Source organism: Mytilus galloprovincialis, chromosome 2 (genome assembly GCF_965363235.1).
Source record: "Mytilus galloprovincialis chromosome 2, xbMytGall1.hap1.1, whole genome shotgun sequence".
NCBI classification, from domain to species: Eukaryota; Metazoa; Mollusca; class Bivalvia; order Mytilida; family Mytilidae; genus Mytilus; species Mytilus galloprovincialis.
In genome coordinates, this window is record NC_134839.1 from 36,809,428 (window position 1) to 36,832,483 (window position 23,056).

Sequence of the window (23,056 nt, forward strand, 5' to 3'; positions counted from 1 at the left end):
GAGTATAGAAATGATAAAAAGGACACATTTTTTTATTTCTTATAGCCTCAATATGCATTTTTTAATGTAAATATGTGGCACGGCTTAAATTGACCCTGATTTTTTTCCAGTCTTGCTTGGCTTAAGACCCTTTTAAAGTAATATGATATGCTATTTGTAACTTTTCTTTCTATTTAAAGTACATTCAATACATATGTAAGGATTATTTATAACCAAAAAGCTTCACAAATTTAAAATTGCTGGAATATATTACATCTTCATGTAAGGCCCCCTTTCATTGAAAAACCTCAATTTTTAGGCCCAGGCTGATATAAATTTGACTTTTGAATAATTATGCTAAGTCTGATAAATCAAATGAGTACTCTATTGCTTTAAGTACATAATAAATGATATATTAGGGCATTTGAAAAGTATTTTTTTGCAACATTTTAATTTTCAAAGCCCAAAATGTTGATAGTTGAAATTTTTCAATTTTAACGTCAAAATTTAACACGCAAAGATGAGTATAGAATTTAACATAGTGTCTATAATATATATCCTATTGTTATGAAACTTTGCAAGCAGTGTTATAATTTATTAAGCTTTGGTCATACCAAGTTTTTTTAAGATTTGTCATCTCTTTCTATCCTATTATATTAGGTCCGAGACCACAATTGTCGTCCCTTGATTTTCGTTGTTCACAAATATAGTCCCTAGTGTTAACAGTGGGTTACTTGCCAATAATTTTTATACCCCTTCCAAATTTATTTCTCCGAGTTTAATGCCTCAAATTGTAAGTAGGGGGGTGAAATTACACTGTAAAAAAATTTGGGTCCAGAATTTTACAGGAAAGTAGTGATTTGGTCCAGCTGAAAAAGGTTAAAAATTAGCACTTCGGAAGCTGTCAAAAGATTTCAAGACACCCTAAACACAAAATTGTCCATATTTTGAGTTAGAGGCGATGAAGTTTTCTATAATTTTGATATAATTTGTCCCAAAAGTAGTACAACACACTGTAAAAGTTTCATTGGGAAAGCGCAGGTGGGATTTTTTTTATTTTCATTTATGTTCTAAAAGAAATGCACTACGAATTAATTGTGTTCTCGGACCTAAGAGGTGAAGTCTGTAAATATAGAATCTGAACTTTGGCAACTTCCCTAAATGATTTGGTGGTGTCACTTTGTCAAATAGCATGAAACTAAAGGATTTAAACTTTTATTTTATAGAATTTCTGCAAAAATGACCAATTTTGGCATTTTATGGTCAAAATAGGCATTTCAAGGCTTTTTCAATATTGATGCATTCATGGCATCCTGACTTTCTATCTGACAGGTTTTCATGTGTCAATACTTGTGTTTATGTGCCTTCATCTAGTACTTTTACTTGTTTATGAACTCAGAATCTACAGAAAAGAAGGTTATTTCAGATAATATGTACAAAATGTGTTGTATAAATGACCCTTGTCTAACGCCCTGTTTGGATGAAGTCAAAAGTGGGGTTCTTGGTACATAAAATTTGAAGTCTACAATAAAGACCTCACTAAATTTGTATCAAAAGCACTTTACAATGTCTAATGTACCTGTTCCATTTCACATAATATCTTTCTTTTCTTCTGTAGGATAGCAAGTGGTTTAAATATAAGCCTGTTGAGACTAAAATTGCATTCAAGTTTTTATTAAAAAGGCAAAAATCTTTGTATCAGACCATACTGTCTGTAAGAAAAGTTAATTGCAAGAGCCTTTTTGTGCTCAGATTTGTTGTATCATGTCACATGAGTATAGAAATGATAAAAAGGACACATTTTTTTATTTCTTATAGCCTCAATATGCATTTTTTAATGTAAATATGTGGCACGGCTTAAATTGACCCTTATTTTTTTCCAGTCTTGCTTGGCTTAAGACCCTTTTAAAGTAATATGATATGCTATTTGTAACTTTTCTTTCTATTTAAAGTACATTCAATACATATGTAAGGATTATTTATAACCAAAAAGCTTCACAAATTTAAAATTGCTGGAATATATTACATCTTCATGTAAGGCCCCCTTTCATTGAAAAACCTCAATTTTTAGGCCCAGGCTGATATAAATTTGACTTTTGAATAATTATGCTAAGTCTGATAAATCAAATGAGTACTCTATTGCTTTAAGTACATAATAAATGATATATTAGGGCATTTGAAAAGTATTTTTTTGCAACATTTTAATTTTCAAAGCCCAAAATGTTGATAGTTGAAATTTTTCAATTTTAACGTCAAAATTTAACACGCAAAGATGAGTATAGAATTTAACATAGTGTCTATAATATATATCCTATTGTTATGAAACTTTGCAAGCAGTGTTATAATTTATTAAGCTTTGGTCATACCAAGTTTTTTTAAGATTTGTCATCTCTTTCTATCCTATTAGGTCCGAGACCACAATTGTCGTCCCTTGATTTTCGTTGTTCACAAATATAGTCCCTAGTGTTAACAGTGGGTTACTTGCCAATAATTTTTATACCCCTTCCAAATTTATTTCTCCGAGTTTAATGCCTCAAATTGTAAGTAGGGGGGTGAAATTACACTGTAAAAAAATTTGGGTCCAGAATTTTACAGGAAAGTAGTGATTTGGTCCAGCTGAAAAAGGTTAAAAATTAGCACTTCGGAAGCTGTCAAAAGATTTCAAGACACCCTAAACACAAAATTGTCCATATTTTGAGTTAGAGGCGATGAAGTTTTCTATAATTTTGATATAATTTGTCCCAAAAGTAGTACAACACACTGTAAAAGTTTCATTGGGAAAGCGCAGGTGGGATTTTTTTTATTTTCATTTATGTTCTAAAAGAAATGCACTACGAATTAATTGTGTTCTCGGACCTAAGAGGTGAAGTCTGTAAATATAGAATCTGAACTTTGGCAACTTCCCTAAATGATTTGGTGGTGTCACTTTGTCAAATAGCATGAAACTAAAGGATTTAAACTTTTATTTTATAGAATTTCTGCAAAAATGACCAATTTTGGCATTTTATGGTCAAAATAGGCATTTCAAGGCTTTTTCAATATTGATGCATTCATGGCATCCTGACTTTCTATCTGACAGGTTTTCATGTGTCAATACTTGTGTTTATGTGCCTTCATCTAGTACTTTTACTTGTTTATGAACTCAGAATCTACAGAAAAGAAGGTTATTTCAGATAATATGTACAAAATGTGTTGTATAAATGACCCTTGTCTAACGCCCTGTTTGGATGAAGTCAAAAGTGGGGTTCTTGGTACATAAAATTTGAAGTCTACAATAAAGACCTCACTAAATTTGTATCAAAAGCACTTTACAATGTCTAATGTACCTGTTCCATTTCACATAATATCTTTCTTTTCTTCTGTAGGATAGCAAGTGGTTTAAATATAAGCCTGTTGAGACTAAAATTGCATTCAAGTTTTTATTAAAAAGGCAAAAATCTTTGTATCAGACCATACTGTCTGTAAGAAAAGTTAATTGCAAGAGCCTTTTTGTGCTCAGATTTGTTGTATCATGTCACATGAGTATAGAAATGATAAAAAGGACACATTTTTTTATTTCTTATAGCCTCAATATGCATTTTTTAATGTAAATATGTGGCACGGCTTAAATTGACCCTTATTTTTTTCCAGTCTTGCTTGGCTTAAGACCCTTTTAAAGTAATATGATATGCTATTTGTAACTTTTCTTTCTATTTAAAGTACATTCAATACATATGTAAGGATTATTTATAACCAAAAAGCTTCACAAATTTAAAATTGCTGGAATATATTACATCTTCATGTAAGGCCCCCTTTCATTGAAAAACCTCAATTTTTAGGCCCAGGCTGATATAAATTTGACTTTTGAATAATTATGCTAAGTCTGATAAATCAAATGAGTACTCTATTGCTTTAAGTACATAATAAATGATATATTAGGGCATTTGAAAAGTATTTTTTTGCAACATTTTAATTTTCAAAGCCCAAAATGTTGATAGTTGAAATTTTTCAATTTTAACGTCAAAATTTAACACGCAAAGATGAGTATAGAATTTAACATAGTGTCTATAATATATATCCTATTGTTATGAAACTTTGCAAGCAGTGTTATAATTTATTAAGCTTTGGTCATACCAAGTTTTTTTAAGATTTGTCATCTCTTTCTATCCTATTAGGTCCGAGACCACAATTGTCGTCCCTTGATTTTCGTTGTTCACAAATATAGTCCCTAGTGTTAACAGTGGGTTACTTGCCAATAATTTTTATACCCCTTCCAAATTTATTTCTCCGAGTTTAATGCCTCAAATTGTAAGTAGGGGGGTGAAATTACACTGTAAAAAAATTTGGGTCCAGAATTTTACAGGAAAGTAGTGATTTGGTCCAGCTGAAAAAGGTTAAAAATTAGCACTTCGGAAGCTGTCAAAAGATTTCAAGACACCCTAAACACAAAATTGTCCATATTTTGAGTTAGAGGCGATGAAGTTTTCTATAATTTTGATATAATTTGTCCCAAAAGTAGTACAACACACTGTAAAAGTTTCATTGGGAAAGCGCAGGTGGGATTTTTTTTATTTTCATTTATGTTCTAAAAGAAATGCACTACGAATTAATTGTGTTCTCGGACCTAAGAGGTGAAGTCTGTAAATATAGAATCTGAACTTTGGCAACTTCCCTAAATGATTTGGTGGTGTCACTTTGTCAAATAGCATGAAACTAAAGGATTTAAACTTTTATTTTATAGAATTTCTGCAAAAATGACCAATTTTGGCATTTTATGGTCAAAATAGGCATTTCAAGGCTTTTTCAATATTGATGCATTCATGGCATCCTGACTTTCTATCTGACAGGTTTTCATGTGTCAATACTTGTGTTTATGTGCCTTCATCTAGTACTTTTACTTGTTTATGAACTCAGAATCTACAGAAAAGAAGGTTATTTCAGATAATATGTACAAAATGTGTTGTATAAATGACCCTTGTCTAACGCCCTGTTTGGATGAAGTCAAAAGTGGGGTTCTTGGTACATAAAATTTGAAGTCTACAATAAAGACCTCACTAAATTTGTATCAAAAGCACTTTACAATGTCTAATGTACCTGTTCCATTTCACATAATATCTTTCTTTTCTTCTGTAGGATAGCAAGTGGTTTAAATATAAGCCTGTTGAGACTAAAATTGCATTCAAGTTTTTATTAAAAAGGCAAAAATCTTTGTATCAGACCATACTGTCTGTAAGAAAAGTTAATTGCAAGAGCCTTTTTGTGCTCAGATTTGTTGTATCATGTCACATGAGTATAGAAATGATAAAAAGGACACATTTTTTTATTTCTTATAGCCTCAATATGCATTTTTTAATGTAAATATGTGGCACGGCTTAAATTGACCCTTATTTTTTTCCAGTCTTGCTTGGCTTAAGACCCTTTTAAAGTAATATGATATGCTATTTGTAACTTTTCTTTCTATTTAAAGTACATTCAATACATATGTAAGGATTATTTATAACCAAAAAGCTTCACAAATTTAAAATTGCTGGAATATATTACATCTTCATGTAAGGCCCCCTTTCATTGAAAAACCTCAATTTTTAGGCCCAGGCTGATATAAATTTGACTTTTGAATAATTATGCTAAGTCTGATAAATCAAATGAGTACTCTATTGCTTTAAGTACATAATAAATGATATATTAGGGCATTTGAAAAGTATTTTTTTGCAACATTTTAATTTTCAAAGCCCAAAATGTTGATAGTTGAAATTTTTCAATTTTAACGTCAAAATTTAACACGCAAAGATGAGTATAGAATTTAACATAGTGTCTATAATATATATCCTATTGTTATGAAACTTTGCAAGCAGTGTTATAATTTATTAAGCTTTGGTCATACCAAGTTTTTTTAAGATTTGTCATCTCTTTCTATCCTATTAGGTCCGAGACCACAATTGTCGTCCCTTGATTTTCGTTGTTCACAAATATAGTCCCTAGTGTTAACAGTGGGTTACTTGCCAATAATTTTTATACCCCTTCCAAATTTATTTCTCCGAGTTTAATGCCTCAAATTGTAAGTAGGGGGGTGAAATTACACTGTAAAAAAATTTGGGTCCAGAATTTTACAGGAAAGTAGTGATTTGGTCCAGCTGAAAAAGGTTAAAAATTAGCACTTCGGAAGCTGTCAAAAGATTTCAAGACACCCTAAACACAAAATTGTCCATATTTTGAGTTAGAGGCGATGAAGTTTTCTATAATTTTGATATAATTTGTCCCAAAAGTAGTACAACACACTGTAAAAGTTTCATTGGGAAAGCGCAGGTGGGATTTTTTTTATTTTCATTTATGTTCTAAAAGAAATGCACTACGAATTAATTGTGTTCTCGGACCTAAGAGGTGAAGTCTGTAAATATAGAATCTGAACTTTGGCAACTTCCCTAAATGATTTGGTGGTGTCACTTTGTCAAATAGCATGAAACTAAAGGATTTAAACTTTTATTTTATAGAATTTCTGCAAAAATGACCAATTTTGGCATTTTATGGTCAAAATAGGCATTTCAAGGCTTTTTCAATATTGATGCATTCATGGCATCCTGACTTTCTATCTGACAGGTTTTCATGTGTCAATACTTGTGTTTATGTGCCTTCATCTAGTACTTTTACTTGTTTATGAACTCAGAATCTACAGAAAAGAAGGTTATTTCAGATAATATGTACAAAATGTGTTGTATAAATGACCCTTGTCTAACGCCCTGTTTGGATGAAGTCAAAAGTGGGGTTCTTGGTACATAAAATTTGAAGTCTACAATAAAGACCTCACTAAATTTGTATCAAAAGCACTTTACAATGTCTAATGTACCTGTTCCATTTCACATAATATCTTTCTTTTCTTCTGTAGGATAGCAAGTGGTTTAAATATAAGCCTGTTGAGACTAAAATTGCATTCAAGTTTTTATTAAAAAGGCAAAAATCTTTGTATCAGACCATACTGTCTGTAAGAAAAGTTAATTGCAAGAGCCTTTTTGTGCTCAGATTTGTTGTATCATGTCACATGAGTATAGAAATGATAAAAAGGACACATTTTTTTATTTCTTATAGCCTCAATATGCATTTTTTAATGTAAATATGTGGCACGGCTTAAATTGACCCTTATTTTTTTCCAGTCTTGCTTGGCTTAAGACCCTTTTAAAGTAATATGATATGCTATTTGTAACTTTTCTTTCTATTTAAAGTACATTCAATACATATGTAAGGATTATTTATAACCAAAAAGCTTCACAAATTTAAAATTGCTGGAATATATTACATCTTCATGTAAGGCCCCCTTTCATTGAAAAACCTCAATTTTTAGGCCCAGGCTGATATAAATTTGACTTTTGAATAATTATGCTAAGTCTGATAAATCAAATGAGTACTCTATTGCTTTAAGTACATAATAAATGATATATTAGGGCATTTGAAAAGTATTTTTTTGCAACATTTTAATTTTCAAAGCCCAAAATGTTGATAGTTGAAATTTTTCAATTTTAACGTCAAAATTTAACACGCAAAGATGAGTATAGAATTTAACATAGTGTCTATAATATATATCCTATTGTTATGAAACTTTGCAAGCAGTGTTATAATTTATTAAGCTTTGGTCATACCAAGTTTTTTTAAGATTTGTCATCTCTTTCTATCCTATTAGGTCCGAGACCACAATTGTCGTCCCTTGATTTTCGTTGTTCACAAATATAGTCCCTAGTGTTAACAGTGGGTTACTTGCCAATAATTTTTATACCCCTTCCAAATTTATTTCTCCGAGTTTAATGCCTCAAATTGTAAGTAGGGGGGTGAAATTACACTGTAAAAAAATTTGGGTCCAGAATTTTACAGGAAAGTAGTGATTTGGTCCAGCTGAAAAAGGTTAAAAATTAGCACTTCGGAAGCTGTCAAAAGATTTCAAGACACCCTAAACACAAAATTGTCCATATTTTGAGTTAGAGGCGATGAAGTTTTCTATAATTTTGATATAATTTGTCCCAAAAGTAGTACAACACACTGTAAAAGTTTCATTGGGAAAGCGCAGGTGGGATTTTTTTTATTTTCATTTATGTTCTAAAAGAAATGCACTACGAATTAATTGTGTTCTCGGACCTAAGAGGTGAAGTCTGTAAATATAGAATCTGAACTTTGGCAACTTCCCTAAATGATTTGGTGGTGTCACTTTGTCAAATAGCATGAAACTAAAGGATTTAAACTTTTATTTTATAGAATTTCTGCAAAAATGACCAATTTTGGCATTTTATGGTCAAAATAGGCATTTCAAGGCTTTTTCAATATTGATGCATTCATGGCATCCTGACTTTCTATCTGACAGGTTTTCATGTGTCAATACTTGTGTTTATGTGCCTTCATCTAGTACTTTTACTTGTTTATGAACTCAGAATCTACAGAAAAGAAGGTTATTTCAGATAATATGTACAAAATGTGTTGTATAAATGACCCTTGTCTAACGCCCTGTTTGGATGAAGTCAAAAGTGGGGTTCTTGGTACATAAAATTTGAAGTCTACAATAAAGACCTCACTAAATTTGTATCAAAAGCACTTTACAATGTCTAATGTACCTGTTCCATTTCACATAATATCTTTCTTTTCTTCTGTAGGATAGCAAGTGGTTTAAATATAAGCCTGTTGAGACTAAAATTGCATTCAAGTTTTTATTAAAAAGGCAAAAATCTTTGTATCAGACCATACTGTCTGTAAGAAAAGTTAATTGCAAGAGCCTTTTTGTGCTCAGATTTGTTGTATCATGTCACATGAGTATAGAAATGATAAAAAGGACACATTTTTTTATTTCTTATAGCCTCAATATGCATTTTTTAATGTAAATATGTGGCACGGCTTAAATTGACCCTTATTTTTTTCCAGTCTTGCTTGGCTTAAGACCCTTTTAAAGTAATATGATATGCTATTTGTAACTTTTCTTTCTATTTAAAGTACATTCAATACATATGTAAGGATTATTTATAACCAAAAAGCTTCACAAATTTAAAATTGCTGGAATATATTACATCTTCATGTAAGGCCCCCTTTCATTGAAAAACCTCAATTTTTAGGCCCAGGCTGATATAAATTTGACTTTTGAATAATTATGCTAAGTCTGATAAATCAAATGAGTACTCTATTGCTTTAAGTACATAATAAATGATATATTAGGGCATTTGAAAAGTATTTTTTTGCAACATTTTAATTTTCAAAGCCCAAAATGTTGATAGTTGAAATTTTTCAATTTTAACGTCAAAATTTAACACGCAAAGATGAGTATAGAATTTAACATAGTGTCTATAATATATATCCTATTGTTATGAAACTTTGCAAGCAGTGTTATAATTTATTAAGCTTTGGTCATACCAAGTTTTTTTAAGATTTGTCATCTCTTTCTATCCTATTAGGTCCGAGACCACAATTGTCGTCCCTTGATTTTCGTTGTTCACAAATATAGTCCCTAGTGTTAACAGTGGGTTACTTGCCAATAATTTTTATACCCCTTCCAAATTTATTTCTCCGAGTTTAATGCCTCAAATTGTAAGTAGGGGGGTGAAATTACACTGTAAAAAAATTTGGGTCCAGAATTTTACAGGAAAGTAGTGATTTGGTCCAGCTGAAAAAGGTTAAAAATTAGCACTTCGGAAGCTGTCAAAAGATTTCAAGACACCCTAAACACAAAATTGTCCATATTTTGAGTTAGAGGCGATGAAGTTTTCTATAATTTTGATATAATTTGTCCCAAAAGTAGTACAACACACTGTAAAAGTTTCATTGGGAAAGCGCAGGTGGGATTTTTTTTATTTTCATTTATGTTCTAAAAGAAATGCACTACGAATTAATTGTGTTCTCGGACCTATATACTAATAACTCGAATAATTCAGCGCCCTCTATCCACTACTTTTCACTTTTTTCTGAGTCTGTAAAAAGACTAACTACAACGTAGACCCATATGCACGTGTAGTAAATTTGAAAAAAAAAAAAAAACTGTTATGAAACAGACCCACATCTATCTATGATACTAGATACGAAATAAATATATAAAGGTCGACCTCTGATGAGGGTTTACCTGGGATTATTCCCGAAAGAACCCGAAACATTGGATATTAAATTCTAAAGAATTAAGCAATAAAAAGTACGTAGTGTCAGGTCAGAAATATTGATACCATACCATGAATAAGTGGGTTTATGGTCAATTTATAAAACTACTCGCCACGAAGACAGACAGTTAAAACTTCGGAAGAAACAAAATAAGAATAAAATAACAGGCAGAAATATGTTCATTACAACATATCATTATAATGCTGAATATCTTAAAAAGATTATAACAAAATTCTGGTATATAATTCGGAAAGATCCGATTGCCAAACAAATATTTAAATCTAAACCAGACATGGGTTTCAAAAACAATAAGAATATTAGCGACATGATAATTAATCATTAGTCGAACAACCCCTCCACGGGAAGCGTATACTGTGAAACAGATGTAATAATGACACGACACCGATTTATTTCAATAGATCACGTATCTGAGATAACCGACGGTTTCTTATATGTCCATGTTTCCACCCGGCAGGGTACCTACACATGTTTCTTCAAATGCTAAACATGAAGACTTGTAAAATATCATATAAATTATAAAACAAACACGCTAGTATACCGTGAATTCAACAGTGTAGACTTATGCTGAAGTAATTAGTGATAAAAATAAAGACAATAAGTCTTTGTATTAATTAAACAATAGTGCTGACCAACTTGGTCAGTTCTCTCAGTCTGTAAAAAGACTAACTACAACGTAGACCCATATGCACGTGTAGTAAATTTGAAAAAAAACTGTTATGAAACAGACCCACATCTATCTATGATACTAGATACGAAATAAATATATAAAGGTCGACCTCTGATGAGGGTTTACCTGGGATTATTCCCGAAAGAACCCGAAACATTGCATATTAAATTCTAAAGAATTAAGCAATAAAAAGTACGTAGTGTCAGGTCAGAAATATTGATACCATACCATGAATAAGTGGGTTTATGGTCAATTTATAAAACTGTTGAAAAGCAATATGGCTATGCTGGAAACAATTCTTGGTATCTGTTTATTCTTATTTCCGGCAATCAACAACATCAACTCTGTTACCAATGGACATGTTTGTTTGAGTTCATTGTAAGCTTTCTTCCATGAAAATTTCTCTAGATTCTTTGTTCTTAACACACTCTCCTTTGCTTGACATATTTGTTGCAGCTCCTGGTTCATCTTTTTTTTTGGTTATTTGAAAAATGTCCTTCTTTAAATCCTCAATCTGGAGTAAATGGTTAATTGCTGTTTTGTACTGCTTCAGCACAATGGCTCTGCAAGCCAGTTTACTTGAACCTTTCAATGTAGTTTGTCTTGAACTTCCTTTAAATCCCAGATGTACCTGTGAAGACAATATACCAACATGAGAACTAAGAAGGGAGTAATTTGCATACAGTACCTGCACAGGGACCAATCCAGAAGCTTGATGAATTTGGGGCACCATGAAGCCAAAATTATATTTTTCTTTAAATTATATATATGCGAGTGTTTATAGTGGTAATGGATAAGAAAACGGAAAAGAGATACAACATTCCAACATTAATTAAAATAAATATTGTTGGTTATGAAAAAAAAAATTTCAATGAAGACACATAAAAGACACTTTCATAAATTAATACCAACAGTATGACAGTCTTGACCCGTAACAATTTATATATAGTTATATATTCTTCAAAAACAGATTTAGATGGTTATTATTTTCCTGGTCAGAAGATTTAACTTTTTATAATTTTTTGATTTTTAGAAATTTAAAACCAATAACCTATTCATACTATTCCTATTAACATACATTTGTACATGCAGTTTACATTAAAGGATCAAAGACATATTACACATAGGTGTCAATATTTAAACACTCACAGATAAGTTGACAAAATCACACATAAAGAAGATGGGATTAATTAACAGTTGATTTAAGAAGTCAATTCCAGCTGTGATTAATTTCATGTTCAGATGACAAATGGATAAGCTGATAATTTCAGTAGCAATAAAATTATGTTAGAAAATTGTCTCACTATACAAATCCTTGAGTATAAAAAATTTTGGCACTGTATTAAACTTTAAAAGTTAACGTTTTTACTGTTTAATAACACATTAACTTTAATACCCGATGTAGAATTATTATAAATGACTAACCTTCACTTTTGGACCTGGACTGACAGGAGATTTTCTAGTAGATTTAGGGGTCTGTCGTGGAGTTTTGTTGAAATTTAATCTCTTTCTTCTTGCTTTTGGAGTTTGACATGATGCTGGCAATGGTTTTTTTCCATGGGGTGTGTATCCTGACTTCACTGGAGTCAAACATTCCCTCGATCTTTTCTTGGTCGGAGATCGTTTTTCCTGTGCAAGTGAGCATGATTTGATCCATGCCGTAACTACAGTTGTGTTTTCTGGATTCAGCGATGAAAATTTGGTAGATGCTACACTTTTCAAAGAGTCTGTCAAAGTAGAAAGTTTCTTCTGACTCCTATATATACCCTGTATAACATTATAGCACTTACTGCAAACAAAACAGTCTTGTTCAAAATCACTAAAATCATGCAGTTCAACACCACCGTAAACTGACTTCAAAGTTTCGAATATATTGATCTCACCGTGAATCTTATGAATATTCCTTCTACATTCCTTCGATAAATTTTTCAGATCAAACACATGTGTACAATGAAAACACGTTTCTTGCTCCATTGCTCATGTTTACAAACAATTTTAACTCCTCCTCTATTTCGCGCCATATGTCAAGATATACTGATCCCATGATGCAGTTCGTTTTTTAAATTTCCGGTTGACGCATTTTTATCGTGGATGCATTCAGGCGTTAATGGAGTGATCGAAGTGATCGTAATATAACGACTGGATTATTCGGGTTATATATACTAACTGTTAACAGTAAGAATAGAAATTCCCTGTAAAAAGGCAGTCAAATCTTAACACAACTGTAACTTAATGATACATGTATATTAAGTTCCAGCACCTCACCCAGCACCCCATATCCAGAAATCAACGCCACTTTGCTTATTTGAATATTATACTAAAGAAATCGGATACGGGTCACGGAAATTACATTAAAACCATAGGGAATTTTGGAAAAATGTCTGTTTTAATTTTAATTTAAGTGATAGACAGGTTGCCGGGGCAGAAAATGAATATACACAACAATATACACCATTTAAACGAAACATAATGACTGTTGTTGCAAAAATACAGGTTCCTGAGCTATTTTAAAAATCGAAGCGAGAGGCTTTTAATATTGCAGTGTAAAATACAGGCTAAAATGGCTGAAACGTCAAATTTGCAGACTTCGTGTTGAAAATTGGCTACTAAGGTCATTACAAAAACAGGTTGCCGGGGTGAAATTTGAAACTTGAATTTCCAAAGAATAAGCAAGTCCAAACCTTGTATGTGTAGTCGTTGAACTCTAGGTTCCCACGTAAAGTTAAAATGTCACTATTTCAAGAAGAATAAACTCACGAAAGCACGAAAAATTCACTAAATTATTCGCGTTCATTGTTTTGATTTTGACCGCCTGACAACTTTACGGAAATATCAAAGTGATTGTAAATAAGGACTCTGTGACGGGCAACTTATAATATCCGTGTTTTAAAGATTTTAATGATTTTAATGATATCAAGCCAGTCTAGTTCAAACTACTATCACGTGGTACAATTCTCATTTACATATTATGAATATTGATTAGCAAAACCACTACTAATTTCTGGCTATGCTGGCTCAGCACACTGAGTTAGCAAACTGGTATGTGTCAGTCTTATAATATAAAACTGCGTAGGTTCATATCGTTAGATTTATCGTTTGTTTGGATATTTTTAGGATCGTTGTAAAATTATATATCTTAAACTTTGTTAAAATACTATTTTAAATTGTTCAATTCGTTATATTTCATAATTTTGTCAAAGTGCACTTTTTAAAGTTTTAAATTTTAAAGATATAAAAATGAATATATATATATATTCCATTTTCATTTGAGGAAAATCTGTTTGAACTGTAATGACATGGTCAGTCAACTGGTTTGTTGCAAAGCTGATTACAGGTAATTATAACATACAGTAATTTTCCATTACGACAGTGCGTGTACTCTCCGGTGTGTATATTAAACGTAAAGTTTTCTAGAGAACATCCTGTCTACGTGTAATACAGATTGATGGCATTACACACAATTTCTTTTGTTAAATGTGCTTAGGTATCTGTGTCTATTCCCTATTTAAACACCACAAATTTTTCGAAGAAATTAATAAAAAATCAATTATATGAAATAAAGAAGAAAAGTAGCAAATATCAACTTCAGTAACTAGTAACTGCGCATTGAGTAAACATAATTTCAATATTGCATGAACCAACAAAGGAAGTTTTTAACGAATACAGCCCTTGCACGGTCGGTAATGAACAACCCTTGACAAAACGTATACATGTAGGCCTATGTAGAAGTGTTTAAAAAGACCAATTCCTATTGGTTATATTTCACACTAGGACCTTAGATAACTAGAACTAAGCAGTGGTTGATCCAGAAATTTTCATAAGTGGGGACCTATTGACTGCCTAAGAGGGGGTCCCTGCCAGTCATGCTTCAGTGATTCCCTATATAATCTCCCATTTTCCAAGATTAGTGTGGGGGGGGGGGGCTGGAAAAAAACACCTAAATCCGCCTCTGCTAATTGGGAAGTCATTTTGTCTGATACACACATATAAATACCTATTATGTACAAAATGCTTCAAACATATGCATATATAATAATGGTGCGTCTAAAAACCATTAAGGATCTCCTCGGTGCACGCAAGACATAAAAAGTCACTTAGGACATGTATTTTAGTGTTGAGGGTATTCATTCGATTCATAACTTATTTCATAATCTTGTAATTTTTGTTTTGATAAAATTTGAGACATAAATACATGTATTGAGACATATATTACATGTATTATATGTCTCTGATAAAATAAAACCAACTTTAAAGAAGTTATTTAAGTTTGAATCGGCTGTCACCTGTGTTTTGCATTGGGATGCCAAAACATTAATGTTATTTACAAAAATGCCAAAACCTGCAAATATATTTTAGGCAAAAAGAGACATTTATAAATCGATGATTTTTACACTAAACGTTTTTGTAATTTGTTATAGAAATATTAATAAGTACATGTACATAGTTTTATCAAGGATTTGTATAGTAACTATACACATCCTTGGTTTTATAAAGTCCTTCATTGCTTCAACCCCTTGGTGAAATTTAAATGGCGAGACGATAATTAAATAAACTATCTATCTATCTATCGACATGCGCCGTTATTTGGGATTTTAGAATACGTCACGGATGACCGATGATCATATTCAATACCAATCATCATTTGAATTTTGTCAATTGATCTTTAATGATTAGGACTGATTGGTGATGGCAGAGAATGTGTCTCTGTTAATGGTTATAAACACATAGAAGTAAACTTTACAAAAAAAAGTTTACTTGGAAAAAAATATAAAATTATATGAATATATATGCTAAATAAATTTTTCTTTGGTATGTAATAATTGAAGACGTTTAGAAATATAAAAAATCTTCACATAGTTGGGAAATTTTCTATTCAAGTTATATCATTTAAAAACGTTTAGAAATATAGATCTTTTTCGATGTACAATTTGGCCCGCTTGGAGATCTTAATAATTGTTTGTCTACTTTCGCCTATTTATATTGCTAAAATTCTTTAATCAAGGATTTGTACAAGCCCTTGCTATAATATAATGAATCTCGTCGCCAATATCACCATAATAACTTAAAGAACAGATACAATCTTATCCTAAATAGTTTGCCATCTAACAATTCAAAAAGAAATTTTGAGTCGAAACTGAAGTACCAAATCTTTAAAAAGAATCACCTTTTTGGAACAGTATATACTGTATATATATATATTCTTTTTTCAAAACTGAAATAATTTAAAATTATCTTTAGACAGCTTTCATATGCAAATCTTTTTAGAAGTATGTGAGCGTATTACCCCCCCCCCCCTTTTCCTTCTATAATAAACTATTGAATGAATCTGAATCTATAAAATTTATTTGTAAATGATTTTGTGTCTTAATTTGTGTTTGCTAATTAATTGCGGTCCATGCTGTCAAAAGTCAAAAATGTCTCCTTGTGTATAAGTTATTGATAAAAAAATATTTGAAGCCGTCAGATGAATAAATCATTTCCTGAACTTAAATACATTTATCTGTAAATAAAGACAATTTGCCTAAAACATTCTCGCATATATTTAAACAATTGTAAAATAATTAATTCAACGACTTTCTTTTCCTTTTTATTTTTCTTCTTCAGTTTTTTTTTATACCCATTGCTTTTTTTATCCTATTTTCGTATAACATGTTAACAGTTGAACGGAATTAAGTACATTTTTCAGGAATTTACAACTTAAATTTTAACACAAAATTCCACACTTTTTTACTTGAATTTTATTTTTCTGTTTTGAAGGCGCCACCAGTGACCCGGTAGCACACATAACCAACACCTCACATAGCGTATTCACGATGTTGAGGTATTGACATACAATCACATTTATCAATATACAGCAAGTAGGTAATTTGTGTTGAATGCCAGTAGGTCAGAATTTGTTAATTGAATTTTACCTGTAAAAGGGTCACTACTAGCTGTCAAATTCATGTTCATCGATTTTAATCAAATTCACATAACGTGTGGTGTTCAGGGGCGGATGCAGGAATTTTCGAAAGGGGGGGTGCTAACCCAGGGCACCCAGGGCAAAGGGGGGGGGGTGCAAAACATATGTCCCGATACAAATGCATTGATCGGCAAAAATAAAGGGGGGGGTGCGCACCCCCGGAACCCCCCCCCCCCCCTGGATCCGCCACTGGGTGTTGAATTGTTTAATAAAATTCCACTCACAATCTTGGCTGATATGCATAAAACCATTATTTCATGAACCTGCATGAAATATTGACTTATCACAGAACTAAAAAAATAAACCACCGAAAGTCCCCATAAGAGGGTATGGTGGATGTGAATTAACAGAATAGAGAATAACGGGCAAAGAAAAAAATGAACAAAGAATTGTGAAAGAAAAAGAATAATGGTAAAACGTGTAAGTCATTAAAAATATAGCTTAAAAAAAAAGAAACCTCTGTCATCAATTTGAGGAATTTACCAAGGGTTAATTTTACGGCGGCTTATTTTATTTTGGATTAAAAATAAACACAATTGACAAGTTTCCTTCCCCTGCATTTTCGATCGCACATGTAAATAGCAGGTTGGTCTCAAATAAGACACTGATACATTACAACACTTGCCGTCAGTATATGAAAATATTAATTAAGAAGGTATAGAAAATTAATGCACGCACACTATTATCCTTCACAGGCCTAAATCGTTAGTCCGCAAACAACTAGGGTGATAAAAAAAACCAGCACTTTGAACACAGCCACCGGCATGCTATGAATTTGAAAGCTTCCCAAATTAGCAACTATCAATTTCTACCCATAGAAAACTTTTGTCCTTCTTTATGAAAAATGAAATATGTTGATATTAATGGTATAAAAATTTATTCATATATGACCGACTAGAATTAATTGGGGAATTTAAACCAATTCCTATTGTAAGTGATAAAACTATTAAAATTTATATCAGATCATATCAGGGTGATTGAAATGAGGAAAAGGGGGGTGGTAATCAGGTATTTTTGGGGGAAGAAAGAAGGGAGGGTGAGTCCCTTGGTGGTAATCCTCACCCCCTTCAATTTGAGAATATGCTATTATCTTGTAAACGGTTTAGATCCCCACCCCTAAACCATATATATTCTTGAATGGGACAATAAAACGAATCAATTTAAATTAAAGGGAAGTCCCTGGGGGTCACCCCAACCCGTTCAATTTGAGAATGTGCTATTATCTTGTAAATGGTTTAGATCCCCACCCCTAAACCATATATATTCTTGAATGGGACTATAAAACAAATCAATTAAAATTAAAGGGAAGTCCCTGGGGGTCACCCCACCCCGTTCAATTTGAGAATGTGCTATTATCTTGTAAACGGTTTAGATCCCCACCCCTAAACCATATATATTCTTGAATGGGACTATAAAACAAATCAATTAAAATTAAAGGTTAGTCCCTTGGGGTCACCCACCCCGTTCAATTTGAGAATGTGCTAATCTTGTAAACGGTCCAGATCCCCACCCCTAAACCATATATATTCTTGAATGGGACGATAAAACAAATCAATTAAAATTAAAAGGAAGTCCCTGGGGGTCACCCCATCCCGTTCAATTTGAGAATGTGCTATTATCTTGTAAACGGTCAAGATCCCCACCCCTAAACCATATATATTCTTGTATTGAACAATTAAACACATCAAATGAAATATAGGGAGAGTCCATGGGGGGTCAACCCCACCCTCACATGTTTGAAAAACTTTTAAATGGTTGAGATCCCCAGTGGTTAAGTGAAAAAAATTCCGGATCACAGGGGGAGGATTCTAGGGGTTGGAAGTTCAACTTGGAACCCCCCCCCTTTTTTTTGGGACAATCAATGCATTTGAATGGGAACATATAGTTGGAACCACCCCTCCTAAATCCTGGGTTGGGAACAGGGAACCCCCTTTATAAAATGGCTGGATCCATCCAGGCATACCATCTAGCTAGCTATTAAGGCTTTAAAAATATGAAATAAATCAAACAAGGAAATTAACGGTGTAGGCAACTGTTTTGAATTAAAAAAAAAAAGCCCTATTAACAATGTTAAATTTTGTGTGCATTTATTTTTGCTTATTTTCAATAACAAATAAATAATGGACAGAATTGCGTGATTGATTATTGTAATTTACGAAAAATCTGCATACATGATATAAAATGGGAAGTAGAAACTGGGAATTTGTCAAAGAGACAACAACACAACCAAAGAGCAGACAACGGCCGAAGGTCACCTATGGGTCTTCAATGCAGTGAGGAAATTTTGGCACTGGTCTTCAGCTCATAAATATGTCTCAGAAATGAGAATGATATACAGCTCTCATTTGCATTAATAAAAACCTCACAACATGTTCTGAATATCAGAATATACAGTATTGCAAGATACTCTCATATTGTACACATGGAGCTGAGAAACTGTAAAATTAATCATGCTTATTTAACATTTAAGTCCTCGGAATTAATCTTAATATGCATACAAAGGAATATAAGTATGCAAAAGACATATATATATGGTCTTCAAAAATATTAAGAGTATCAATGCTATTAATTTATGACAAGATCTTAATCAAGTAATAATTTTGGTTTGTTTAAATATTTCGGAGGTTAGTATGACCTCCTTTTTTGTGATGATGTTTTCCTTTTAAGCTGGGAAAAATTGTTTGTATCAACAAAAATAAAAACACAAAGTTAATCTAGAATTATGTTTTTATCATTTTTTTATGTTTAGATCATGTAGATTGTCAGCAAGATGAAAAGAAAAAAAAATATGCAGCTCAAAAGTCAAAATGTGGATAAGCTGAGGTTCAAGGTCCTACTTTAGCAGATTTTCATATTTTGCATGAATGAATTTAAAGTTTATACCATGGACAGCAGAGAAAGAAAAAAAAACTTTTCAATTTTCCTCTTCTGAAGAATAAATGTAAAACATCTTGTTTTTGGTAAGTTTTATGCTCTGTCTTAATAGTGTTTGTGCATTCATCTGTCCAGTCCTTCCTCTAAATTGTATCCTCTTTAATTTTTTGGTGAGTGTTTGCCATGAATTTCAGTAAGTAGCCTGTGGATTTACATATATATATACTCAAAATTTAGTACTAATATTAAGGGATTTTAGCATGACATCCTGTCGAATGCTTGTTAATCATGTTTATATGTTCCAGAACATTTATGAGTATTAAGACTATGCGTACAGTCTGCCCAATTTTAAGAAGTTGGTCAAGTTTATTAGAAACAAATATACATTACAGATCAACATAACTGAAATCTTTAATAGATTAATACAAAAAGTTTAATTGCAGTAGAAATAAAAATACATGTTTGGTTGAGCTCTGGTATTAGACAGTACAAGTACCGGGTATACTCAAATGGTCTGATTGTATGCATATGGTCGGACTGTAAGAGTATACTTATATGTTTCGGACCGTAAACGTACGATCCAAATACTTATATGGTCTGGAACATTTATACATGTCTTAAAACTAGTATCTGACAATCACGTTGGTATTTGTGAACTTGGTAATAAGTTATTCTATAGAAATATAATGTTTTCAGATTATAAAAATAATATCCCATATTTACTTTTAATAAAGAAGATTATTGATGTATGTATAACTGTAAAATGAGACAGCAAGCCAACAACACAAAAAATAAGTATAAAACACTAAAAACTTAAACAATATAATTTTTTGTATCAATGTTATAATTTCCAATATGTCCAAAGATTTCAAGGTATTTTTACATTGAAATTAAACACAAATTGAACTCTGTCAGAACTTCAAAAGCTTAAAGATATATTGTTTCTGTTGTCTGCATTTTGTATAATATATTGAAAATTCTAGTGAATAATGGAATATGTTATTATAATTGCCTAAAGTTTTAACATTGATCTTTATATATATATGATATATATAACTTGGGAAAATACCCAAATATTTTAAAGAAGAATAAATTAATTGATTGTTATATACCGGTAGTATTAGAATAGGAAGATGTGGTATATTGCTAATTTGACAACTCTCCATCACTCAGAGACCAAAGGATGTAAGAGGTTAGGAACTGATGACACTGGACAACCTTTAACAATCAGTAAAATCCATAACGCATAGCTATTTTTATTAAGTCTCCCAAACAAAGTTTGGAGACTTATTGTTTTTGGTCAGTTCTTATTATTTTTATTATTCTTCCTCTTCTCCCTCTTCCACCTCTTCTTCCGCCACTTTAAAAATGAACTTGTCCGCAGCGGTTCTCCTAAACCACTTGTCAGATTGACTTAGGATTTCATAAAATGGTAGACTAATATGTCTAGGTGAGCCATCAATATTTCGTTTGTGCATTGGGGTCTATTAAGGGGTATTTTTGGGGGTAGAAAGGAGGGAGGGGACCCCTAAACCATATATATTCTTGTAGGGGACAATAAAACAAATGAAATGAAATTAAACGGAAGTTCCTGGGGGTCACCCCCCACCCCGTTCAATTTGAGAATGTACTATTATCTTGTAAACGGTCCAGATCCCCACCCCTAAACCATATATATTCTTGAATTGGACGATAAAACAAATCAAATGAAATTAAAGGGAAGTCCCAGGGGGGTCATTCCCACCACGTTCAAATTGAGAATGTGCTATTATCTTGTAAACGGTCCAGATCCCCACCCCTAAACCATATATATTCTTGTAGGCGACAATAAAACAAATGAAATGAAATAAAAGTAATGTCCCTAGGGGCTCACACCACCCCCTCTTGTTTGAAAACTTGTAAACGGTCAACATCCCCACCCCTAAACCATATCTATTCTTGTATGGGACAATAAAACTAATCAAATGAAATTAAATGGAAGTTCCAGGGGGTTGCCCCCACCCTGTTCAATTTGAGAATGTGCTATTATCTTGTAAATTGTAAATGGTCCAGGTCCCCACCCTAAACCATATATATTCTTGTAGGGGACAATAAAACAAATGAAATGAAATAAAAGGGAAGTCGCGAGGGAGTCATCCCACCCCTCTTGTTTGAAAACTTGTAAACGGTCTACATCCCCACCCCTAAACCACATATATTCTTGTATGGGACAATAAAACAAATCAAATGAAATGTAGGTAAAGTCCCTGGGGTTCACCCCCACCCCCTCCTGTTTGAATACTTGTAAATGGTGGAGATCCCCACCCGTAAGCCATATATATTCTTGTATTGGACAAAAAATCAAATCAAATGAACATGGGACCATATAAATGGTGAGTTATGGGAGCTTTGTTTGGGAGATTACGTAACAGCATCCTGTTACAATTACTTCTTGTTAAAAATCATATTATTGCTACATGTATGCAAAAAATTTTATATAATACTTCAGATTTTATTGGTTCTTTTTCAGAAGGATTGAAATTCATCACCTAGAATAAATGGAGAAAACATAGAAACAAGACCAGAATAAATTCAAAGACAAAAGTTGGATCAGCTATTATTTTCATCACTCAGTCAATGATTTGAAGATCTTTTAAATACCAAAAGATATTGAAACCACAATAATGTCAATGTTCTGTGCTGAATGACCAAAAAGTGGACTATAAGATCACACAATGCTGGATGATAAGAAACTATTAATGTTTTGTGTGGAGAGATATTGTGAAAAAAATAGATTTACTTAAATAGCTACTGTAAATTCAAGAATTATTGTGAGGGTTTATATTTGCAAAAATTGCAACACAGTTGTAAAAACAATAATTTAAACTCCCATTTAGAAATATTTTATATAAATTAAACTGATCTCAAAATCGTAAAAAATTAAAATCTCATTTTAGTCTTAAATGACAAAAATCCAATAATAAATGCACGCAATAATTTCTGAATTTACAGTACTAGTATGTTCAGCCTTATATTAGAGTTTTTCATTGATTTCAAATGGTTAATAATAGTGTTTCAAAGTATTCTATAATTCATAAATAAACATATATTGATACTTACATTGTCTACTTTGTTGTTTAAAAGTTAAGTTTTGAACAGTTATAGAACAATATGTTGAATTAACATTTCCAAAGAAAAAAGATATTCAATTAAAAAGATTCATCTTATAACAATTTACTACCAAATAGAATACATTGTAACATACACATTACTGTATATTTATATCTATATATTTATAATTTGAATCCCATAGGATTTTATTTTGTCCCATGGGATATTAAAAATCCCATGGGATAATTATAATCCCATGGGATTTTTTTTGTCCCATGGGACAACAAATATCCCATGGGACTACAATTATCCCATGGGACCAAAAAACATCCCATGGGATTTAACCAAAATCCCATGGGATAATGGTAAATCCC

At 32.0% G+C, this 23,056-nt stretch overlaps 1 protein-coding gene and 1 long non-coding RNA gene across 2 annotated transcripts in view; one reads left to right on the forward strand and one right to left on the reverse strand.

The window, feature by feature from the left end:
• Positions 1 to 23,056, reverse strand: part of LOC143063520 (uncharacterized) — an 84,942-nt gene that overhangs the window by 61,188 nt on the left and 698 nt on the right. The window lies entirely within an intron of this gene.
• Positions 17,207 to 22,639, forward strand: LOC143063511 (uncharacterized). Its single transcript, XR_012975026.1, has 3 exons — positions 17,207 to 17,373; positions 19,468 to 19,678; positions 22,102 to 22,639. It is a non-coding gene; the product is annotated as an uncharacterized LOC143063511 (long non-coding RNA).